The sequence below is a fragment of the Tribolium madens genome, unplaced genomic scaffold (genome assembly GCF_015345945.1).
Source record: "Tribolium madens isolate multiple individuals breed KSU strain unplaced genomic scaffold, Tmad_KSU_1.1 Scaffold_20;HRSCAF=117;Tcas5.2_LG4, whole genome shotgun sequence".
Lineage (NCBI taxonomy): Eukaryota > Metazoa > Arthropoda > Insecta > Coleoptera > Tenebrionidae > Tribolium > Tribolium madens.
In genome coordinates, this window is record NW_025400985.1 from 14,832,108 (window position 1) to 14,842,443 (window position 10,336).

The window sequence follows — 10,336 nt, forward strand, 5'->3', positions numbered from 1 at the left end:
TGCGGAAAGACCTTTGATTTTTTATATTATATTTTAAGCACAATACTGGTCTCTCACGAGGGCCGTGTAATTGTTATAGCACGGTGTCAAATATTGTGCTTTTATTACACTGCTATATTATAGTACTACAACAAAAACTTTATAAATCAAAACTTTGCCACTTTGCGTGTGATTGTGCCAACTACAATTATAATTTGTTTATATTTAATTACAAATACTGAACGTAAACTAAAATCTTGGAATTGTACATGTTTATTTTCTACTTATTCAGAAAGCTAAACCACAACTATTACAGTCGGTTATTAGGGTCGCTTCAGGTAGCCTCTACAGGCCATAAATCATGAGAACGTTCCTTCAAACCGTCCAATGTATGTATAAAGAGTTGCATATTTTCAATTTCTTTTAAACGTATTTAACAAAAAACTAATAAGTTTGAACCAAAAAGAAAATACCACCGCAATTGTCCCAAAAAAGCTCTATTTAAGCATAATAAATTTAATTAGAACAACTTACTTATGTGGCTAAAAAATGAGGATTGCTTTTAAGACATTTTTAATTATTTTTTAAAAAGTATTAACTTTTGAATTTTTTTTTATATACGAGCGCAAATCTTACTATTATACAGAATCGATAGGGACATCGACCTTTTTTTCAAAATGAAAAATGCGTCCGTAAAACGGGACCAATTTTTGCCTTGCTTTCGACGGTAGTCCAGACTAGCCTTAATAATAGACGTTTACGTCTCTTATACGGCCTGTCGCGCTGTTGAGTTTCAGGCCTAAAATCTGTTTCGAAGAGGGCGCTGATGTACGGTACATTTTTGGTTGTCTAACTCTAGGTGCTTTATAATTTTTGGACAAAATACCAGTTTATAGTAAGTTTGGAGTGGTGAGATATAATCAGGAAATAATAGGGCATGCTTTATGCTCAACACTTGCAGCTAAGCATTTTTGCTTTTTGTTCAGCTTGATTTAATTTGTGATCAGGACAATAAAACGCTATTTACATAATAATTAGTTTAATTTTAAAAGTTTTCTCTTTTTTTGGGCTATTTTATTCTTTTTAATTTCTTGATTTTTTAGGTTACAATAATTTACTAAAAAAGGCGGCACCAAATTTTCTATAATTGTAGTACAGACCAAATGATAATGCTCATAAGATGAAAATAAGGGGTTGTGAATTAAATATGAACCTATTATTTTTTTTAATACAAAGTCAGTGTTCTTTTTTGGTAGACTTGGTAGTACTTCTAAGGCTACTTCTACTACATATTCCACCAAAGCAACAAATCTTCCACTGGGATAATTTAAACCTCCTCTATCCTGGTTATGAATTAAATCCCAAAGAGGACAACTTTTTTTTCCAGAACAGTCACGTAGTTGGGACAAACAGTTTTCACATTGTACTGCCTCTTCAATCTTCATTACTAAATATCCACATAAAAATGCAGTTGCTGCCGATTGAATTCCTGTGGAACTTAAATTTTTCTCTCCTGTAAATGCCATTATTTTTTCAAGTTTTCCAATCACATTGTCGGTTAAAGTGATTTGAACTTCGTCGTCTTCTACATATCTTTCTTCTCTTTTTAGAAAGGCTGTACTTGTGTTTGAAATCGGATTCATTATATTACTTGAATTGACTCTCTTTATTAGACCACTTCTTAAAATTTGCCTGATAGCATGTTCTGCTGCTCTGCAGTCTGTGAGATCATTACATCCTCCTTGCAACCGCACATTGGCAAATAAAGATTCAATATTATCTGAATTAAATCGCCTGGTTAAAACATAAAAAAAATTCAAATCTTGAATCATATAATTAATGCACATGAAGTCTCCTTACTCAAACCATGCATTCCTAAATTCTTTGAAGTACTTTGAATATCTTCAATATATTTCGGGAAATCTTCTTTTAGCCAATTTAACCTCTGGTCATTAATGTTGGTATAGGGAGCTAAATTAAAGTCTCTATGTTCAATATGTTGTCTTTTGTTGCTTACGTCGTGCAGTTGAAAAAAAATTGTAAATTGTTTCCATATAGATAACTGCTGCCATACAACTTTTAAAATTTGAAAAATTTTTATCACCATGCTCACACAAATATTTTAATGCTGAAGTAATTTGTGGGGAAAAAATTTGGACCGCCAAATGCACCTTCATTTTCTCTAAATTTGAAGGATACAAATGTTTTTTTGTCAAAAATCTAACTGGCTTTATTATTAACTGCTTTTGCAATTCAAAAAGATCTTTGAGATACTCTGAAGAGATTACGCCATCTGAAGAAGCCATCGTGTGTTCTAAAAATAAATTTCGGGCATTTTTCGTTGCGTGGCAATAATCAAACTTAAAAAAAGTTTCAATCCTGAATTGTAAGGGTGCGAGATTACATTTTGAAGACAACCATTTCCAAAATATTTAAATAGCGCCACATAGTTTTTATGATTGTCTCCAACAATTCTTATTACTTTGTAGCCGCATTCAGAATAGTATTTTATGTATCAAGTACGCAAAATGTTGTTTTAAAACATTTTACGTACGTGGTGCATACATAATTTTTTGGTATCAGCTCTGCAAAATATCTTCTGAAAATGTGAATTATTTGAATTCTGAATCGTAAAATGTGGAAACTGTGTGAAAGCGTAGTAGGTGTCATGACGTTATTATGGCAACGGTTGTGTTGAAAATGTGTGAAGTTTCGGCGTTCATTTCCGAAAAAGCAAAAATAATTGTTTCGGATTTGCTTCCGGCGAAGTCTAAAGCCCAGTATGAAAAAGAATATGCTTCGTTTCGTGATTGGAAGCAGGCAAATGGCGTGACTCTCGTGAATGAAGATGTGATGTTGGCCTATCTGGACGAAAAGGTATGCACTACGGAGTTTGCATCCTGCAGTGAAGAAAGTGGCAGCTTTGATCATGGGACAAAAAGAATCAGGTGCATCAATTTTATCTGTGGCGAATTCTGTTGACGTGGTTGCATCAACATCGACGTCAGTAGAATCTTCAAACAAATCCATCGCTTCAAATCTGAAAAACCTAACTAAAAAAGGTCTTTCTTTTTCTGAAAATAGTTTTAAAAATGCCAAAAACTGTAATTTTCATTTCCATTTCTCAATGTAAATTTATTATTAATTTTGCAATAAAATCATGTTTCTAATGTGTTGCTAAATTACCTTTCAGTCCGCTAAAATGGACAAAAAGTACTAGGCCGCTAAAATAGCATTTTTCGAACTCAAATGAGTTCGCTAAAGTATCATTTTGCGGAGCGTGTACCAAAAAGTAATTTTAAAACATCTAACGTAATTTTGTATAACATTTTGCTGTTTAGCTGTCTGTGAAAAAAATAGCTCGCTGGTATTGTAATGCAATTTTGAGCTCCGGCCTATAATGGGTGGATCGTGGGTACTATAGGGCGCCTGACATGTAAATGTAAATTTACTAATACACAGACACTTTCAAATATAAGTAACTATATAAACAATAAACGTGTACGAACACGGATTACAAATAATTACTAATAAATAAAATCTCACAAATATTAAGTTAACAATAATGGAATACCAATAGCGGATCCTCAATACTCGTAGGACAGGGCAGGGTTTAGACGATAATATGAACAATACAAACAGGAATCTCTTCAAGCCGTTCTTTAAATTCAACAATACAAAGCGAAACGTGTCTTAAATGAAATCGGGGTGAATGCTAAAAGTTATTAATACATTTTATAAGTGACGGTATTCAATAAAAAAAAAACTAGGGAAATTGCCACCGTATCAACAATTTAAATTAAAGCAAGGCCGCAATCCACAAGAAATGCGGTGCAGTGGAGTTTACTACGTTCGAAAGCCGGGTAAGTACCTTTCTTCACATTGACTTTAGATGTTATTTGAAAATTACATAAGTGAACCTAACTAACTAATCTAGCTAACCTTACAAGAAAAGCATGCAAAAACGATATCGCTGATAGATGTAACAAACTTCCAGACAGTGGTAACAAGGTATTACTTTTAGGTTCGGATCTCCAAGATACTTTGTGCAGGGCACAGGAAAGGTACTGACCTCGAGTCCGGATGTCAATGACCTTTACCCCTTCGCGATAGGTTTTATCGGGACTGCACGCCACTTGGCCGCAACTGCCAGGAATTGAGCCAGGATAACCCGAATAGAAGACTTAGGACTCCTCTAGCGAGCTGATTCGGGACCACAGGGGTAGCTGAAGCTTATTCCTGGTGCCAATTTCCAATTAAATTATAACGTCCACACTTGTGACCTTGCATTTACAACCTGAGGTTTTACAGTTAATATTACGTTCTCGTGTTAAAATACACTCACCCAGATGTCATAGGTTGCAACTCATTAAATGACAATTGAAATGATAATTAATTTCTTCACTAATTAGTAAATTGTTACTTTAATTTTTCGGAGCAGATCTTCACGTTTCGCTTGACCGGCAAGAAAGAGCTCGCCCCTTCTTTTTCTCCCCCGATTATTTCCTTATCCTGCGCGACCGCGGGTTTTTTAAATCATTTAAAATTTGGTACCGTTACAGTATTACAAATTTTGTAGCTAGTCCTTGAACCACAAAACAAAGAAGTTGGTTTGCAATCACAGGCTTTTCTCCAATTTCTTCGCGCCCCACTTGGTTGCTTATGGTTTCTAAACCAAAAATTTTATGTTCCGCTTTCGAAAAACATACTGATTCTCTAACAGCCATGTCGTCAATAACAAGAGAACAAACTCGTTCCGGATTGCTTAAAACTCGAACTTCCGCTTTTAGCCTGTCTTTAATTAAGTTTTCGTTGCCTTCACCAAAATATTTCATTAAAGTGCTTTTGCAGTGCAACTTTAAAAGCGAATTTCTAGGATATTCATACCTTTTTGGTGAACAAAATCGCCATGCAATGCATTGACGAATTGTCATCTCTGACCACTTTGGTTTTTTCTTGTGATAGTTAGCAATTTGATCTAAAATTAATATTGCCCGAGGGTTATTGTTCTCGGCATCTTCCTTAATTTTTGTAATCATCTTCAATTCGCTCATCATCAAGCATTTTTCATTTTTTTCTTTTTCCAATTCATATTCTTTTTTGATTACGTTGTATTTCTTTTGTAATCTTCTTAATTTTTGTAAAGCACAGGCCTTTGTATAAAGTAAGTTCTTTATTTGATCAGACGTATTTTGGGTTTGTGTTGCTTTGTCACAATTGGATTCAGCAGGATTTAAGGGAAATGGGAATAGGCTGTCCAGGTTCAAGCAGGAAGTTGATGGCTAAAAATTATTTGAGTTATTATAAGTATTTAATTTTTTATATTGCAAAACTGAACAATTTTAATAAATCAACTTACGATAAAATGACAAATTATTGTTCAGTCTTGCACTATTCAGGGCGATTCACGAGAAATAATGATCCAGACCAAATTCTGGACGCAACCACTATTAGATTTTTGCAACTTTGCAACTCTTTTTGAGATGCTTAACATTTTCATTCTTATTTTTTTGATAAATGCTACAAATTTACTACAAAATGTACATAATTATTAATTATTACTTACTCGTGAATCACACCGTATACTCATTAGTTCTATACAAAAAGCTGCATTCTACATTTATAACTGTACAAAAAGCATATGTATAAAATGAAGTCATCTTAACTTACTTGATTTTCATTAAAAACAGAAGGCACTGCACCAGGAACCAAAAAACGTCGTTTGCTTGTAATAATAAATGAATTAGCAGTAAAGTGTTTGCTGCACACCAAGGAATMTTCTGTTAATTTTTCAACATCTGTAGATAAAACTGAAGATACAGGCCTTCTAATTTTTAGTCTTACCTGTGTGTGCAACTAAAATTTCTCTCCATTTTAAATGTAAATCGAAACTTCCTGGCAAGTAGTGATAAGAAATATTGTCGTTTTCTAAAGTTTTGCCTTTAGATGGATAGTTTTTGATGCAACACTTTTTGATTGAAGGCATAGTTTGCGTCCTATGCTAACTTATAAATACAAAAACACTAAATATACTAATTAAAAAACGCAAACTGAAATTAATTTTAACTAAACAACGAACAACCAGCAACAATTTAAAACACAAGGCAATAGAAAATGATTTTTAAAAAGAGACGCCATATTTCACTCAGAAATGACGTAGAAAAGTATAAACAGTCAAATTTGCAAAAGCAACTTGCGATTTGAAAATTTGAAATTGTTTCAAAATTTTTGCAGTTAGCTGTGTATGTTTCTTAAAATAGCCGCAAGAATGCGCTGACATACGGAATTTTTCTGAAAACAGACATTTGACACATGCGACAGGCCGTATAAGAGACGTACAGTCTATTATCAATCTAGGAGGCCGTGGTTGACACCATAAAATCTATTAGATGACACACAATCAAAATCAAAGTTAAAGGCTACTAGGACTGATGGAAATTTCTAAAATAAGACTACCCCTAACTCAAAAACGAATCGACAAAAATATTTTTTTTCATTTACGATTAGATAAGTTTTTTTCCACCTCTTCCAAAAATGTTTCAAAAAGTTGGAGGGGCACTTTAAAATTTTAAACTAAGGGTGGGTAGTGACTAGGGGATGAAACCTAAAACGTATTTAATGTTGGTTTTAAACTCTCCCATCGCATGTCAAATCGACATATTTTTTATTTAAATTAAATTGAGTTCAATCAAAAGCTACTAGGACTGAAAATTTCAAAAATAAAACCACCTCTAACTAAAAAACGAATCGACAAAMAATTGTTTTCTTTGACAGTTGGATACGCTCATTTATTCCCTTTCTGAAAATGTTTCAAAAAGTAGGGGGTGCCATTTAAAATTATTAGGTAGGGGTGGCTAGCGACTAGGGGATGAAACCTAAAACGTATTTAAAGTTGGTTTTAAACTCTCCCATCGCAAGTCAAATCGACATATTTTTTATTTAAATTAAATTGAGTTCAATCAAAAGCTACTAGGACTGAAAATTTCAAAAATAAAACCACCTCTAACTAAAAAACGAATCGACAAACAATTGTTTTCTTTGACAGTTGGATACGCTCATTTATTCCCTTTCTGAAAATGTTTCAAAAAGTAGGGGGTGCCATTTAAAATTTTAAAGTAGGGGTGGCTAGCGACTAGGGGATGAATCTTAAAATGTAACTAATGTTGGTTTTCAACTTCCTCCTCGAGATCCTAATCGACCTGTTTTTGCTTGAAAATACATTTACTCAATGTCAAAAGTTATTGAGACTGGATTCTTTTGAAATGAAAGCCCTGTATAAGTCCTTTACTACGCCCATCAATTTCAACAACTCGGTTACCATTTGGCTACGAAATACTGTTCCTCTGTCGCTCAAGAAACAACGTGATGCTTCATATATCGTAATTACGTTCTCAAAGATGAATTTTGAGACGCTTTTTGCTGAACTGTCTTTGATGGCACCTCCAATGGCATACCTAGAAACGTATTCTGTACAGACTATTACCATTGTGTTTCCGGATGGAGATTTGGGAAATGGTCCCAAGAGATCTACTGAGAGCATTGACCAAATTGTCCCCACAGGAATCGGTTGTAATAATCCGGCCCCTTTTTTGAAATCTCCTTTTTGAGCTTGGCAATCTGGACATCCCCTAACAAATTTTTCCACATCTTTCTGTTGTCCTGTCCAAAAGTATCTTTCCCGAATTTTCTCTAATGTTTTYGTTGTCCCTAAATGTCCGCTTAGTGGATCGCTGTCGTGGTTATACAAGATTTCCCCTATTAACGATTTCGGAATTGCAAGTACGCGTGTTTTTCTTATATAACACTCCGTCTACGATCACGGAATTTCTAGTGCCTATTGGGATGTTGATGTTGTTGTTATCGCTATTTTCTGCTGCAGTTATTAAGTCCTTTAATTCATCGTCTTGTAATTGCAATTGCCTCAATTCGTCCGATTCCACAAGAAAGGTCGGAATCTCTTGAGATTCAATCTCATCTGCCAGGTTTCCTTCCTCAACAGGATTTCTCGATAAGCAATCGGCATCCTTATGTTTCGATCCGCTTCGATGAACTACCGTGTATTGGAATTCCGATAACTTTAATAACTTTATGGCCCACCGTGCTAGTTTCCCAGTCGGATCTTTGATTGATTTCAGCCAACGAATTGCACTATGGTCTGTGATAATTTTCATATGTATGCCGTGTACCAGGTGTCGTAAGTAAAAAAGTGCCCAAACGCATCCTAAACATTCCAGTTTCGTAATTCCCAAATTTTTCTCGTTTTTGTTCAGACTGCGACTAACAAAAGCTATCGGATGGCTTTGTCGGTCATTCCCCTCTTGCAGCAAGACTGCTCCCAGTCCCTGTAAACTGGCGTCTACTCTTAATTCGCAATCTTTGTTTGGGTCGAATCTTCGGAGAACTGGTGCTGTCGTCATTTTTTTCTTTAACTCAATAAAAGCCGGTACTTGTTTCTCACCCCACTGAAATTGTACTTTTTCTTTTGTTGCTTCATGCAGAGGACGGGCAGTGGCTGAAAAGTTCTTTATAAATTTGCGATAGTAATTGCACATTCCCAAAAATCGTTGAAATTCTTTAACCGATTTTGGCGTAGACATTTTTGCAATACCATCTATTTTCTTTTCATCGACGCTGATGCCTTTAGTGTCCACTTTGAATTCTAATATTTCAATTTCCTTCTGTAAATAGTGACACTTACTGGGTTTTAAGGTTAATCCTGCTTCTCGAAGACGTTGGAAAACTCTTCTGAGTTTTGAGTGTGTTCTTCTAAGGTTTTCGAAAAAATGATGATGTCGTCTAAATATATTAAAATGTCCTTCCACTTCATATCAGAAAGAAGTTTGTCCATCAGTGCTTGAAAAGTTCCCGGAGCGCAACAAAGACCGAATGGCATAACGTTAAATTGATATTGACCTAGACCCTGAGCAATAAATGCTGTGTATTCCTTGCATTCTTCCTTTACTGCTACTTGCCAATACCCACTTGTTAAATCTAGAGTTGAAAAGTATTGACTATCGTGTCATATGTAGGTCATACATTGGGAATGGGATAGTTACATTTTTTCGTAACTTCGTTTAATTTCCGATAGTCGACGCAATACCTCATTTTTACATCTTTCTTCTTCGGTAACACCACCGGAAATCCTCAAGGACTAGTACTAGGTTCGATAATTTTATGTTCCAACATTTCGTTAATTTGATCGCTTATGATCTCTCGTTCTTTGTGTGACACTCTATACGGTTTGCATTTGATGGGTTTAGCTCCTTGTACATCTATTTCGTGTTCCACCAAATTTGTCCTCCCTAATTCCGATGATGAAGTCGCAAAAATCTCTGAGAATTCTTGCAACAACTTAGTCATTCTTTTTTTATCTGTCTCCGGTAAATTGTTATTTATGTTGTGGTCATCAAGTTTATCGCCGTGTCTCTTCGTGGACGTATACAAGAAAAAAAATTCGGTAATCAGATCTCCTGTCTCTTCTTGTAACCAGCCCAATGTTGTTCCTTTGTAGACACGGATGACCTGGTTTGCTCTTGAGGTGAGTACTGTTTTCCATCGTCCGTCACTGGGTCCTTCTAACGAGCCAATCAGCAATCCTCTTGGTACTAAAAAATTATCATTTTTTACAAATTCTAAGTCCCTTTTTTTGTCATAGCTAGAATTTATCTCTAAGTTGATTTTTATGTTTCCTCCGGGTCTAAGAATAACATTTGTCTGTGTCGTCACTTTAATCCTCTTGACATCGTCAGCATTTTCCGTCTCCATCTGTAACGCGGTCGTGTTTGTCTCATCACTTCCTGACCTACTTTCCGACTTCGTCATTATTTRTGTGCCCGTTCTAGGGAAATGAATCATTTTCTTCCCGTAGTCTATAATTACGTTTTCTTTCTTCAGGAAGGTATCTCCTAAGATAACAGGACTCGGCAATTTCTCAACTACAATTGCCTCAAATTTGAATTCACTTTCGCCTAATTGTAACTCGAAATTTGTCCTACCCAAAGTTGGAATTTGATGGTTTCCCACCGTCCTTAAAAATAAACTACTATTAACTATTACTWCTACTAACTATTTGCCCCTTTATGGTCTACTATTTCCTTACTCACTAAATTATTACTACATCCCGTGTCAATAATTACATCTAAATTCTTACCCCTGTAGTTCCCTGTTACTAACAATACGTTGGTTGGCGTCCCGGTTGTGAAAATGTTGTCAACACGGACGACATCCGGACGTACTTCTGACGTCGTCCCTACTCTTTTGGGTACTTTTCCTTATAGGTCTTACCATGGTTCCTATCGTCGCCCTTTTTCCTGTTTCGACAGACAGCCGCAAAATGTCCGGGTTTCCCGCATACAAA